Raw genomic sequence first — 15,059 nt, 5'->3', positions numbered from 1 at the left:
AGGCTTACCTTCTTTATTATTTTTATATTTTGTAAGAAAAATAGCTTTAGAGCCTGGAAACGTTTGTTGCCTTTTGGTCTGTCTACTTTAAAGGAAAGATACACTGGAAAAACAAGTCTACTTCAAAGCTTTAGCTGAGCTGGGTTACCACTGGCTAGTCATGGACATGAACCTCTTTCTTTAGTGCTGCAGTGGAAGTGAACCAGGTGTGTGAACTGGTGTTCCAATATTCATTGTTTTTGAAAATACATTTCTTTAAAAAGGCTGCTTAAGAGCAGCAACGAGAAGTTTGGTTCCCGAAATGGCACTGCCAGGGTGTTTCTCCTCCCAGAGAGTGGATGCATAAGCTGCCTGTTGAGTGACGGACCTCCTAGGAAGCTGGTTTCATTACCTACTCTGTGTTAGCCAGGCATGGGCTGTAGTTTTACCCTCTCCTTTTAATCTGGCTCCAGGCTGGCATTGCTCTGTGAGTGGAGAATCAGTAATGCTTGGGACTGCCGACACTTCTGGATATCCGTTTACCTGATTTGCCTGTGCTTAGAAAAGTTCAGATATCACCCAGGGCTCTGAGAATTTCTTTGAATTGGTGATTTCAAAGCAAAGGAGATGTCAACTTCCAGTAACTTCAAAGCAAAGGGAACTTCACAGCTTTTAATTACACATCGTCCTGAAGACCATAGGTATAGGACAGGCAGCAGTGGAAATTCAAATTACCTGTAGCACAGAGCTGTCTAACGGCCAGTATTTTTTGGTCTATCTGGTTATCTTCTTAGAGAGTATTCTGAAGAATTAACAAAGACAAGGATAGTAAAGGAATAAACTATTGGAGAATATGTCATCCTTAAAGTTTCTTGGGCAACCTGGAAATGTTAGCTTGAAGGTTTGGTTTGGTACAATTCCAGCAATGTAAGAATGTCTTTCCCTAGTTCTTCCTTAGCACTGTTCTTACAGCTTGACAGGCTGCTTTGCATGTCCATGCATCAATGAATTTTTAAAAAATGTTCACTGTTCTTTGTGTCCTAGTTCTGCTTCTTTCTCTGTAATTGTTTTTGAGTGAGATAGAAGTTGCTGAAACATGTGAAAAGACTCTTGTGGCCATGTAAGTATGTCTACCGATGGAGGTCCTACAAAATTCTGAGTTCTAGTGTTGCAGAAATTCTGCAAAGTCCATTTCCAGTCTGCTCTTAGTGCTCTCCTGATGCAATGTCCTGCTGAGGCTGTGTGATTGCAAGTGTGCCAGGACTGCAGTGGGTTTTTCTTTTTAATCAAATGGTTCCTTCTTTGCCAAACCTAGGAAAGCTCGTGCCTGACTCCAGTACTTGTTTCTACCCAGATTTCCAATCTAGAGTTTGCTGAAGTTGCTTTTTCTGTTTGCTGCCCTTTCTATTTAGGGTTTCATATCATAGCCTGTCAAAGTTGGTGGGATTATCTCTGTGAATACCTCCAATTTGTTCTAATTTAACTTGGAGGCAGAGACTTTGAGGCTCAGACAGATTATCTGATTTCTCTGAAGTCTCAGAAGTCTGGTGAATCAAGGAGGAGGACAGCATCTTTGGTCCCACTGACAAACAGTGAGATAAATCCCACTGGGCACTATTTCTACTCCAACTCCCATTTTCTAAAATCAAAGCTCTAACCTTTGTACTTATTTTGTTGACTTCATTTGCATCTTCAGAAGGAAATATTTTAAGGAAGGTTAGACTAGGATATGAGGGAAATACTACTCATGTAGGGTTGCTGGAAATCAAATCACCTAATCGTTAGTTTTCATAGTCTCTTGTTCTCCTGGGTCAGTTATGTATCCTAGTAGAAAACTGTTGTTTTCTTCACAGTACTGCTGGCAGCTATTTTTAAATGAGTCTGTGATTATTCCTGTGTTCCTTCCAGCCACCTCCCATTAGCTCAATTACACTCATTAAATGTTTAGATTTACACTTTAGAATGTAAATTAGGTTATTTCTATCAATAGCAAATTTAATTTGTTTCATGCTGTACCACAATGTACAAAGTGGGCTTTCCGGCAGTCCTTGCTCCCACCCTCTCCAACAAGTGTTGGGCCCGCAGTAAACTCCATGTTGACCTGTCCTCTAATACTTCAAATGAGTTGTCTAAGCAGCATGAATAATGAGCTCAACTTTATATTCCTGAGAAGGAGGGGAAGGTAATCAGTAACTGCTTTAAAAAAAAAAAAAAAAAAAAAAAAAAAAAAAAAAAAAAAGCTGTTCTGTACTTAATGATGTTATGGTTTTCAGATCTAATATCTTTAGACCTTCTAGGAATAAAGCGTAATGCTGAGTTAATCTGCTGAAAAGCAAGGTAATTCCCTCCCTTCCCCCCCCCCCCCCCACCCTTGCAGTGGTATTTGGAAACTTTGTCTATCTCTTAGGATTTGTAAGACATCAGCCATTAAAGCTAGCGCTTAGACAGCTTTGAATCCTGCCTATTCCAAATCCCAGTGGAATATAGGTGGGAAGTAGGAACACTGAATTATGGATGGAAATAAACTTTGAAAAGTAGTTTTAAAAATAACCACTTTTAGAAGAACAATGAACTTTTTTGAGTTAGGATTGTTGCTCTTGTATATATGGAAAGAAAGCAGAAGTGTCTTCCTGTAGCAGTTTGCATATATCGTCATGATGAGCAACAGTTGTATAGAGAGTGTAGGACTGTAGGCACTGCTCGTCAGAGGTGTGGCTGGAGCAGCAGCCTGCAGTTCTATGGTTGTGAAGTGCCCGGCCTGCTTTCCTAGGTTTATATCCAGCTAGGAGGAGTGTGTTTTGCACTTCTGTTGAGTAAATTCCTCACTTGATTGCTGTCAACAGCAACAACAAATCCAGCTATACCATTTGTCAGACCCAGACAGCCTCTTGGAATGCAGGACATATTCTGCTAGCTTAAAACAAGCAGATTATAAAAAAAAAAAAAAAATGGCACCCAGAGCAGACTTTAAAATTGTCCAGATATGCAATGCAGAGCTTATTTTGTACATCTTTGTTTTTAGACAGCCAGGGAAATTAATGCCTTAGCCTGAGGCCTCTGTGTTAATGACCCCTAGCTATGCAGTGATGAAAGGTTTTCTACATTAGCTTGTTCCCTACTGCTGAAGTTCTTTGTAGAGCTATATCCTTTTATGCTGGGTTCTTTAAAACTTAAAATTGTAAGTGTATTGAATGTGGGCATTCCCCTGTTTCATCTCTCTCTCTCTGAATTCAATTTGATTGTATTAGAGTAGATGTTTACTGGGGAGACCATCTTCTTTTCAGAGTGATGTTTATGGAGTCTTAATTGGTCTGGCTGGTATGCTTTGAAGATTAGGGTACTCCCCATAGATACAAAATTATTAAGCTGAGTTAGAAGAGAAGATGATATTATAATTTTGCCAGCTGCCTGTGGTTCAGTAAATGTCTTCCTTCTCCACCCCCGTCTTGCATCGATCACCGATCTGTCTGATAAACTACTCAAGTAAAAGACCGTAAGTCCGTTTGTTTTCAATATAAAGCTCCCATGTTGACATAAGGGTCTGGCTTCAGAATGATTGTTGTTCTTTCTCTATGGCTGCCTCTATCCAACTTCAAATTTCATGACATCACCTCAAGACAACAGGGTTGCAGAGCTTGCTAAGAGCACTAGTCAAAGATAAGGCACCTGAAGGCACCTATGTGCTCTTTGACTGAAGGAAACTAGCATGGCTTCTGGTTCTCTGACACTATCTTTGGGTTTAAAGAAGAGAAGTGCATAGAGAATTACTATGCATCTTAGGTCAGTTCTGGCCTGTTTGGGCTATAAATTCAAATCTTGTTGACTTTTGCAGATAAAGATGCTTCGGGCCTTATCCTTTACACTGTATCCATTTATCAGTATTATCACTGACACCATAAAAACCCACTTACAAAGCAAGTTTGAATACAGGCCAGAGGAAAGTGAATCCAGGCCAAGATACCTGTCAACCACCTAACTGCTATTATATGCAAGTTACTAGTCTGTTTTGATACAGATTATAGAACGAGGAAGGCTGTGTGTAATGCTGGAGTATGCTGGCATCTTATTCTAGCACAGAGCAGTGCTCTAACCACAGAAAATATCTGGTGAGAGGGATTTCAGGGTATTTGCAATCAACTAGTGCTAAATGAGATCATTCATTCAAATGAATCAGGAAAAAAGTAGTAGTGTAATTCTTACAGGTGGGAAGCTTTTTTCTGTTTAGCTTAGTCTTTAATGACGGTATAAGGTTGGATTTAATTCTGAACTGGATGATAATTGCTTTTAACGCCTTTTTAATTATAATTGTTCTCTTTGGAATGGGCAGTGGTGATTTTACCATGTGCGCAGCGCTGTGTGTGTTGTGTGTGAACAAGCTCAGTTGATTTTAAGAGTATTTGTGGGATGTTTTTTAAAGCACTGTAGGAACATTAATTCATTTCTGAGTATCAAAGCTGTGCTTTTGAACACATTTTCTGTTGTCTGATCCACCTCCAAGTATGTTTGCTTTATTTGTGGGGGAGCATAATAGCAAGAGGATGGCACTAGGGTAAGCTAAATGGAGTAGCTAATCAGTTGCCTTGCTTATTAGGATTCTAGTGAAGTAAGAATATAAAAACTGGGGCTAATGTAGGACGTTTTTCATATCTTCAATTGATAGTCTGCTTTAGTAGCTTATTTACACTTCGTTTGCTTGCACAAGAATGGCACGGTAGTATTCACAGGCCCCTTGATCCTAGGAAAATACAATATATTGATTTACTGACTGAAGTTGGAGACTCAGAAACATCCTTTAATAAGGCCCGTTGTTTTGCACATTAACAAAATGGACATGAAACAGTCAGCAGCTAATCACTATTAATATCTCTGCAATTCATATAGGTAGCACCAATAGATTTATTAGAGCAGAACTCATGTTGTCAAGAATTTTATAGTGCTTTAGAACTGGTCGTAGAATTAAAGCAAAATGTTCAAGGACTAGAATTTGAGCATGTCTGTACCCAAGCTGCAATTTTATATTTTATATAGAGAAACATAAGTGACTGAAGTGATTGCTCTTTGGTGAGGTGTCTTTTATAGCATGGTCAGTGGAGAGAGAGAGAGAGAGAGAGAGAAAATTGCATCTGAAGAGTTGTCTATATTATCAGGGTGCAGGACTGCAAATGATAACCCATCGATGACAGGACAAAACATCACGTAACACTGTCCTGTGTGCATGTTCAGTTAAAATTAATGTATCATTTTGATGGATCGGTGGCTATCTCAGCTGTTTCAGGCTGCTAGCAGACTCGAGCAGTGATCAGCTGATGTTTTGTTTGACAGGTTTCAGCAGATGTTAGCTATTACGTGAAATTTATATTAAACCTTAGTTTCTGAAGAACAAAGTGCCAGCAGCATCGGCCCATTTCAGCTGCTGACTTCCAGTTCTCCTACGGCTTGGTCTGTTTGTTCTTCAGCGGCAGAAGAAGCCATCAGTAGCATCCTTGAGGAATCTGTAAAGGATGCAGCTGTGTTTAGTGTGTGCCTTGTGCATTGCTTCCTGCTTCAACTCTCAGGAGCTTATGCTGTTGATTAAATTTTAAGTAAATAGATAGTTGTCAGTTTAATCGCAACTGCATACAGGGATCTGTGAAGAGATGGTTTTGACATTTTTCACACCTCAATGTTTAATTAAAACACACTTAAAAGCAAATAAAGAATGGAGGAATGACATTTTACATGAGGGCTTACCTGAGCTCTGTAATTTCTGCTGAGCAGGATTAGAAGGCAGACTTTATGAAGCAGCTATGTGAGGGGCAGGTGAAGAGTTAAACTATTTCATGGCTAAGACACCTGTAAGGGTAAGTTGTAATAGAACTTAACAGAATAATCAATATTATAAGCAAGAATCCTGGACAGTTCAATGTAAGTTTAAAAGTGACATATATTGCTAAAATATTTTCAATGTATTTCATTTTCAGAGCTAACCCTTACACACCCCAGTGCTCTGTACAATCAGCAGTGTAACTTAATATGCAAAATTGCCAGAACTAAGACAGACGAATCTGTAACAGCTGTGAGCTGACCATGTTATTGCAGCCTGAAAGAAGCATGAGCTTTTCTGGCAGTTCTGTATGAACAGCCCTTTTGTAGGCTAGGGTCCCACTTTTCTCCTCCTAGGATAAGTTCTATGTAGTTTGTAATGCTACAGATTTCAGTTAGGCTCTATCTACATTTACGTGGTATTTGATGAAAATGAAGATTTTTTTTGTATTGTCCGTAGATGTCATATAAGGCAGATTTACCAAATGTAATTGGAAGAGAAATGAAGTTTTAATTAACTCTATGTGACCTCTTCAATTATTTTTAACAAAAGATTTTTTTTTGGCTAATTCATTTTGGAAAATAAAATGGGTTCAATTTAAAAAATCTTTTAATAGAGATAGATTTTTCTGTGAAGTTTAGAGGTGCAAGAGGAGCACAAACCCTGACAGCCACTCATCCCCTAGTGCTAGTCAAAGGATGTTTTGCTTCTAAGTGATCTAAAATGAGAGGCTGCCAGGTGGTGATGATGGTATGTTAACAGTAGCATGTCCGGCCAGTACATAAATCCTGACACTTCCAAGGCTAGAAAGGCGATTTAGCTGATCACAGTTTCTTAGGGTTGACAAGATGCCTTTGTTAAGTAGGTTTTCATTTGTAGTGAATAAACCCCCATCACCCCCCAAATGATTGTCTGAGACAAACTTGACTGATGCTAACATGCACTTAATAAAATAAATCATGACAGAATTACTACAACATTGACGTGTATCACAGCTCACATTGTTTGATGGGATTTCTTTCTATGGCCTTTTATATTGATGAACTTATATGTTATGATGTGAAATAGTGGCTCTTCAGTAAGAGTACCTACACTGCTGAAGCATTCAAGGGGGATACCTGAGGGCAGATCCCTACCTGATTTTAAATGGTTGCAGAAATGTTGACATTAGTGGAGTAAAGGCAGGCAATTCCCACCAAGGTCAAGACCAAGTTAAGATGGATAGCTGTAAATGTTGATTACGTTCATGCGTCAGAAAAATTCCAACTCAGATCTGTGAGTGGATTCTGCTGCACATGTGTGCTTCGTCTCCTTGCCACAAGAAGTGTGGTTTCAGCAGTCTCACCCTTCTGGCCACTAGATATTTAGAAATGTATTAGAGTAGTCACTAAAATGAGAGCTACAAACGTAATGGCAGTGTTGGTATATTTAGTTTGAGATGAGGAGCGTAGATTGTTTTGCTCTTCTTGACTATGTTTCCACACATGTGTATATGCAATCAGGAAATAGTGTTATGTGTAAAACAAACTTAACAAAAAGTCCTTTCAAATATTATCCTGTGCCATCCTGGCTCCGAAAAAAAGACAGATTATATCTACCTGTGTAGGCAGCATGTAACACCAGGAATCCCATCAAATCTAACTCTAATCTTATTCAAAGTCCTCTATTCACGAGGAATCTACTGCCCTCTTTAGTTAGATGCTCCAATGGCTGAGGAAAACTTTATCAAATATGCTCAGAAATTTTCAGTATTTGACCTGAATTTATTAAAATCTCTGAAAAAAAAGTGTAGAAAACAAACAGTAAAATGTGCTCTTCAGCTTCAAGAGTTTGCATTATGCAGCCTTAGAGGGTTTTTTTCTGTTTAATGGTATTTGTGGTATCCATCATTTGTAGCTTGAAATTAGTGATGTATGTCTGATTATTTACCCCTTCCAACAAATATTACATCTAAAAATACAGTTATACTATTTAAAATTTCTGGGCCTTTTCATGAGTATACATTTTATTCTGTTCTATTACAGTATTCTACATTTTGAAACGTATAGCATAATCAGGGGAACGTATTAACATAGCCAGACTGAGAGAGCCCATTTACCCTGTACCATCATAATGTTTTTTGCAATTCAGAAAACATTATCTTAAAAACCACAGCTGCACATCGTATTTGTTCATATCAGTCTTTCAGGCTTGATTATCCTTCAGTTTATACTAATGTAAATTAACGATAAAACTATTGAACTCAGTTGCACAATACTGGAATAAAAATGGCAAAGGACAAAAATCAGGCTCCCTGCTGGTGTTTACAAATAATGGAAAAAACAAACTAAAATTCATACATTTTAAAAAAGTATGTATTCTATTGATTTAATCTCCAGGACTTTTCCTCAAGTTATCACTCATTTAAAAAATTACTATCAAGTAAACAAATGTAGAAATGATTCTTTATCAGTGACATGATCTAACAGCACTATTCTCAATAATTTGTGAGGATTATTTTTATTAAGCAATGTTTTATAGTGAGGGATGCTTCGTTTGGACTGGCTTTCTATTTCTCCGCTCCATGGACCTGTGTTGTGAATCTTCACTCGATACAGCATTAGTCAATCCGTGAGCTGGGAGGTTTAGCCTGGTGGTTTACGGGGCAGTCCCGAGAGCGGCGCAGGATTGTGCTGTTCAAGAGAGCGCGTCCTTTTTGCAGTGCGAGCTGCCGGCCGTGCCAGGAGCTCATTGCTGCTTCGCATGACGTTGACTTGCCTAATGTGCTCGCCTGAAGCTGTATGTCTGGCAAGCACCTTCTCCTTGCCCCATCTGTATTCATTTCACATTTTTGTTACACCTGTGTTTGCTTTCACCTGTTTGCCTTCACCTCCTAAGGTGGCTACGTGCACTTGGAGAAACAGCGAGTTTGATGCAGGCTTCAAAGACAGGCTGATGCCTAGCCAAAGGTGCCCTTCGTCTATAATGCCCTGAAAGGGTGAGAGGATCCCTGGCTGTTTTTTTCCCCTGTTTTTCAGCAGGACCTTAGGGCTGAACAAGATATCTCAAAGCTGAGAACTGGGCAACTTTGATGCTTTAATCTGATACAAACAGTTGGATATTTGCATAGACATGGACCGCTCTTTATTGCATTGCAGTCCTCACTAGGACGCGACACCATTGTAATGGCCTGCTAATACAAGCTGATACGGCTAGCTTGCAGATGTATGTGGCTATATGGCCAACGTGGTATAGTGCAACTTTGTGCAGTTGCTATCTCCTATGTTGTTTGTGCCTAATATGTGAAATTTATATAATGAAGTTTAGTTCTTAGGGAATTACTGTTTTTCAGGTGGTTGCAAAATTACTTCCTAAAAACAGATAGAAAAGGTACAGTTAAGCTCGTATTATTGTCTTGAATTTTTACATTCTCTTGCTGGTTGTTCTGCTCTATTTCAGCTTTTGGGGGAGTAACTCTTCTGCATTTATTGGTGCTTAAAAAAATTAATATTTTGTAAAATGTACCTGGATGTAAAATCACTTGCTCACTGAAAACCAGATTGGAAATCTTATGTAAGTAAGTTGCTCCAATGCCCTTTTATTCATGAGGGTTAAAAACTGGCAATCCACAATTGCATTCGAAAGCAATCCAGCTCAGTTGTCATGGAGACAGCTGGGATGTTAGTGATCTGGTTTATTATTTAAAAAGCCAGACTACTTCCTTGTGTGCTTCTTCCTTCTTCTCCCCCAATCCTGAGATACCATCAGGCTCTGCAAGTGCAACGTGCTCTTGAAATTGAATTGCCTGTTTTAATATTTTCTTTCTGCTGAAAGAATTCGTAAGTCTCGGCACACACTGTCCCTTAGCTCTAAATCTTGCCTGCCAGTGGCCTCCAGAATTCATTTTGGAGGATGATGTGGATCCTAATCAACCCACATCCCAGAGACAGCTGAGGGACCTCAATTTTTAGAGAGTTTTAGATCAGCTAATCAGAGCAACATTTCTATTTGATTCTTCCAGGTACAATGAAGCAGGGTTATATGTTCATTGGTCGACTGTATCAGTGATATAGCTTGATTTATTTTGCACAAAATCTTTATTCTCATAGGATATATTAGGTTTTATATTCAAGGAGTGGAGTTTGCCATAGCTGATTGCTACCAGCTGAACAGAAGAACTTGGGATAGGCTTTACTTTATGGAATAAGGTTAAATGTTTAATGACATCTGTAATTAAGTTGTCATTAGCTGTTATTTGGTACCCTTAGGCAAACTTAATTTAGAACCTGAATTACCAAGACTGTTTATGGTTGACAACAAACTGCAATCTTGTATACAAGATAAATGAAATGCCAGTCCCAAAGTATGACAGATGTTTTCCATGCATAATTGTGCATGAAGTGTTGACAAGTTTTTAAAAGCTCAAAACCAGAAAAAAACCTGTATTTGTAGCTCCTGTCCTTGAAAGGTACGATGTAATTTTTCCTTATTTATTCATTTCACTCCACTTTGCCCTCTCTGCTATTCTGCTGGCTCCAATAAAGAAGGTGACCCCCAAGTATTCAAAACAAGTCTGGAGTAATATGCTAATAAAAATTCATGTAGTGTTTAAAAAAAAAAAGCGCTAAAATCTTTGTTCAAGGTCCATTAAAATGTACAGATCAGTCTACAATACTTTCATTAGCAGACTCCTTGCTTGAAAAAGGCCTGCCTATTGTGTGATGAATCCCCCACAGTATTATTGACTGTCTTGTCCTCTCCAAAGGTAGAAGATAAAAAAAAAAAAAAAAGAGGAGGGAGAGAGAGAGATACAGTGAAAGGATGATAGCAGAGTGTTATATGCAGTCTAGCATATGATATGCATTAGTTTTTTGGAAAATTCCTTCTGACCCCATATCTTTTGGCCATTTGATATCATTGAAGAGGTCCATAACTCACACTGGAAATAAATGAAAATGCTAGCAAAGGCCTGGATTAGTTCATAATACAATACTATAACCCTAAACAGAACTCTTCTAAGGCTACCATGAATAGCTAAAGGGCAGCACAAAATACAAAAGTAAATGTGGACTTAAGGGCTGGAATAATTTATCATGTCTGATAACCCTAGTGCAAAACAGCAATCATTTCAAAGGGGGCACTTACATTCCAGCAGATCTTTTCTCAGCTTTAGGGACTGATGGGACTAATGTTGCTTAGGAACAACCTGCATATTTAAGCACTCTTTTAAATTAAAATATTGTAATTCAGTTAATGAATGCTAAACACTGACACTTTCCTTTCTGGACTGTACCTTGTCCAAAGGCTGTTCTTGTTTGCAAGCATATGAAAACATAGCAAGAGCAAGTTCTCAACTATTCAGTAAGTTATTTCCTGTTTTGTTTGTCTTACAGTGAGAAGTTTGACTGGTGTCATACCCTGTGTATTTTAAGTACTGTTCATACTTTCAGTGCTATGTAGGTAGTTGGGTAAATTGAACTGTTGTGGTTTGGTTCTGTCTCTCTCCAAGTCAGGACTCTCTTTAGCTGTAGGCAGTAAACATTCTTGCCTTTGAATCCAAAGATCCTGGGTTTTATTCTTCACATGACGCAAAATAAATGATGAAGGTCCACGTTGTGCAGTGAACTGCTGCAACTGTTGGAAGGCTGAGAAATTGCTCCTTTGTCTGGATGGATGCAAGGCCTTGAGGATGCGTATAACCATGGCCATGCCTTTTGCGTAGCATCTAGAGACCCTGGGGCTGAGCTATTCCAAGTCATATAAAACTTGTTCAAGAGCTTTGCTGCAGATCTTTTAATAAGATCTGTGAGCATTTTTCCAGCAAAGTGCTAGGGGTCTGCTCCTATCCCACAGTAATGTGATTTTCTCTGGATGCACCTACTCAAAAGATAGCAAGAAGAAACAATCCAGATGAAGTGGCTACTTGACCTATAATATTCTTCTCTTTGCACAGTCTGTGCCCGTTGTTGTATTATAGCCCTCACTGAATAAGGTTTCTTCTCAGGACTATTGGGCCTGCCTGTGGCAGGTCCCTCCTGTGTATTCAGTTTTTCCACATCATAACTGAAAAGGATCTCTGCATCCCTGAGGAGGATTTGGTTGTAGGTTAGAAAATGCTAGTAAAGGTTTGCCTGAACGCACAGGTACTTTACCAGCTAATTTCTTTTCTGTGTTCTATTGAAGGCTTTCTAATTATTCAATAAATGTATTTTAAAAAGGGGGGGAGGAAGGAAGAAGGAAAATCTGGAAGATAAAGGGCTTTGAATCAACTCAAAGAGAAACAGTCACTTGTGATAAATGTTAGGTAGCTTGTAACTGATTGCAATACTGAAGAATTTTACCTTCATTAGCTTTATGGTCTCCTGTTACATCCTTCCCAGCCTCAACTAAAGTAGATCCATGTGACTGTTGCTCTGTGGCCCTACCCATGTATTTTGCTGGGACATTATGTCCCTGCAGTCTTCCACTGGCTGTAAATGCTCCTCCTTGAGTGACAGGGGAAAATACAGACTTTTTGGCTTTACCTTATGCGACAGAAGTGCAGACTAGAATTGATAAGCTCTGTGTCTTAAGGTGAACACCAGAGAGCTTAGAAGGAGATGAAGTTTTAGAGCTAGCCAGGCCTCAGTAAATCCATAAATGTGAGATTAGCTTCAAAGGACATAATCCACGTAAAATGAGGACAGATGTTTTATTTTTTTTGGATCACTATTTCATGTGTATGTTGCTTTCTGCTTTCTTTTATGAAAGGGCCAACTTTTCTTTACTTATTTTTTTCTTTTTTCTTTTTGCCTTTGTGGCTATGTTTATACTTCCTGCTTACAGTGGATACTGGTCTCAGATATCACACTTAGAGCTTACTGCTATTATCTATCAATACAGTGGCACACAATTCCACCAATTTTAGTATAATTGAAGCAAATTAATTTTAATAACCAAAATCTGAACATTAGTGTTAGTTGAAATGGGAATAAAATTGCTCCCATCTCACGTTTAAATTACTGCTTCTTTTCATAAATTTTAAAATGGCTGACTCTGAATTCCTACCTGTGTTTGGTGAAAAAAAAATCTTTATTACCACTATTTTTTAACTGGGACTTATACAGAATTCTATTAGGAGCTGTAGTTATGCTAAAGATAAAGTGCAACAAAAAGGCTGACTGCTGCACCAAAAGCATACAGTAGAGACCATTACAGTATAATTTTCTCATACATAACTGCATACCGAAAGGGTGGAACATGGGCTTACATTTTCCACTGGTGTAAATGGATTGAATGGGAAGGAAAAACTGAAGCCATGAGTCACTGAAATAAGTAAATTTTATGTCAAGTTTTGTTGAATTACTTGGTCTATTGTTCTCAAAGAAAAATCTCAAACGATTTGAGACTGTAAGTGTTTCAATGTTGCAACTTTTTCTAATGGAAATGTGTTATGGTGTTTTGGCTTGAAATATATATTTTTTTTCTTTAGTAGAGGGACATTTTCCTAATCTTTTATAAAGAAAAGTAACAACCATGATGAAGAATATTGGACTGCAGCTGTCAAGCTTACTTGCTTAGCATTAGTAACTAAATCTGCTGAAGCTTTAGCTGTCACCAACTTGAGTAAAAGAAGGCCCCAGAGCTGGTTCAAGATGGGAAGATAAGGGAGTTGCATGGTCAAGAGAAGCTGCAGAGGTAAGAAAGGAAACGGCCTGCCTGCAGATTGGGTCCAAGCTATCACATCGAGAAGGGGGAAATTTAGACTGTCAGGGTATAATAGCCCAGGGATTTCTTTGTTCAGGGTCCCTCTTCAGAGGCATCCAGCTCGAGCTGTAATTACTGCACTTGTGCCATTATAACTTATTTCGCTCAGATTTGGCTTTGAACCCCTGCCTCAGTGGGAACCTAGGGTTGGATGCTGTTATAGTGGCTGGCGAGCCTAATTTTCCATTTCCATTTTACATTGTTTTGGCTTCTGCAGATGGTGTGGAGAAAATTTTTATTTCAGAAGAATAACATTTTCATTTTCAAATAACATAGATGGATGACTTCAACAGTTCATGACATAAAGATTAAAGAGTTTAGAGAAAGAGGTGTGGGGTTCGATCCTGATGAGTCTCTAGGCAGCCTGATGTTCATGCTATCAATGGTGAGCCATGATTCTGAGGCTGAGACCACATACAAAAATAAGGCTATTCTCAGTTTGCCTCCTAACTCTATTCAAAACCAAAATTGTAAATGAAACAGTTAAAGGGTGGGTTTTATTCCTTTTTTTTTTTTTTTTTGGGGGGGGGGGGGGAGAGATTTGTTTTATATTGTCCAGTTTGGTATTGAGAAAAGAATTCACTGAAGATTTCAAGGAAACCCTGTGTAGTCATTGCACTACTGACCTGTGAAGGAGTTGGAGCTACTCCATGCTTACAGAATTGAAACGAGAGAGCGAGAGAGAAGTTGTGGCTCAGTCAGATACAGCTTTTCTTACTCAAATAGGCTTGTGTGCTTGTACTGAAATGTATATACCTGGTCCATATTCAACAAGAACAGTGTTCTTGCAGAACTTCATCTCTCCTTTATGTCTTGGTAGTTCACTTCTCTGCCATGCCCACAGCTCTGACCTGGAAGGTCAGGAAGGCAAGTCTATCTGTGACAAATGACTTTATATCTGGCTGCTTATATTGACTTGGAAGGTTATGGAGGTTGAACACATTAGTAGAGCTGTCCTGCTGGAAAAGGTGCATTTACTTTGGCTTTTATCCTATCGTGACATGGTTGATTAAATAGGTAATACCTCAGTCTTTTCCCTGAACCAAGGAGTTGTGCAGTCCTTTCAGGGTTGTGCTTTGATCGCAAAGACATCCTGCTGTGGTAGCACCTGTATTTGCATAGGCAGTATTTGCCATCCAAGACCGTGGGAATCTTCCAGCATTTTACATTATAGTCTTGTAGGCTGGAAAGATGCTTTCCTGTTTCCATCACTCAGTAAATTTTCTGTAAGTAACTCAATCTCTCTGCTTACACAACTGCAGAATGCAAGCAATGTAAATCAATGTTGTTGATGCAGGCTGGCTCTTAATTTGGGTTAATGCTTGAAAATAATGGTGTGCTTTTATCTCCCCTCAAGTGAATCCAGTTAGATTTTTTTCTTCCCTGCTCTCCTCAACTGGTCAAGTGTGAAAGCACATACAACAAGCTTTCTAATGCCCACAGAGGGGATCATGTTGGAAAAAATGATTCTTGGAGTCAAGATTAAGAGCCCTTGCATATGAGAACTGCCAGCATTGCATTAACATTAAACTTCAGTGGTTGGGTGTGGTGT

Source organism: Rhea pennata, chromosome 19 (genome assembly GCF_028389875.1).
Source record: "Rhea pennata isolate bPtePen1 chromosome 19, bPtePen1.pri, whole genome shotgun sequence".
Classification (NCBI taxonomy): domain Eukaryota; kingdom Metazoa; phylum Chordata; class Aves; order Rheiformes; family Rheidae; genus Rhea; species Rhea pennata.
Note: the sequence above shows the minus strand (reverse complement) of the source record.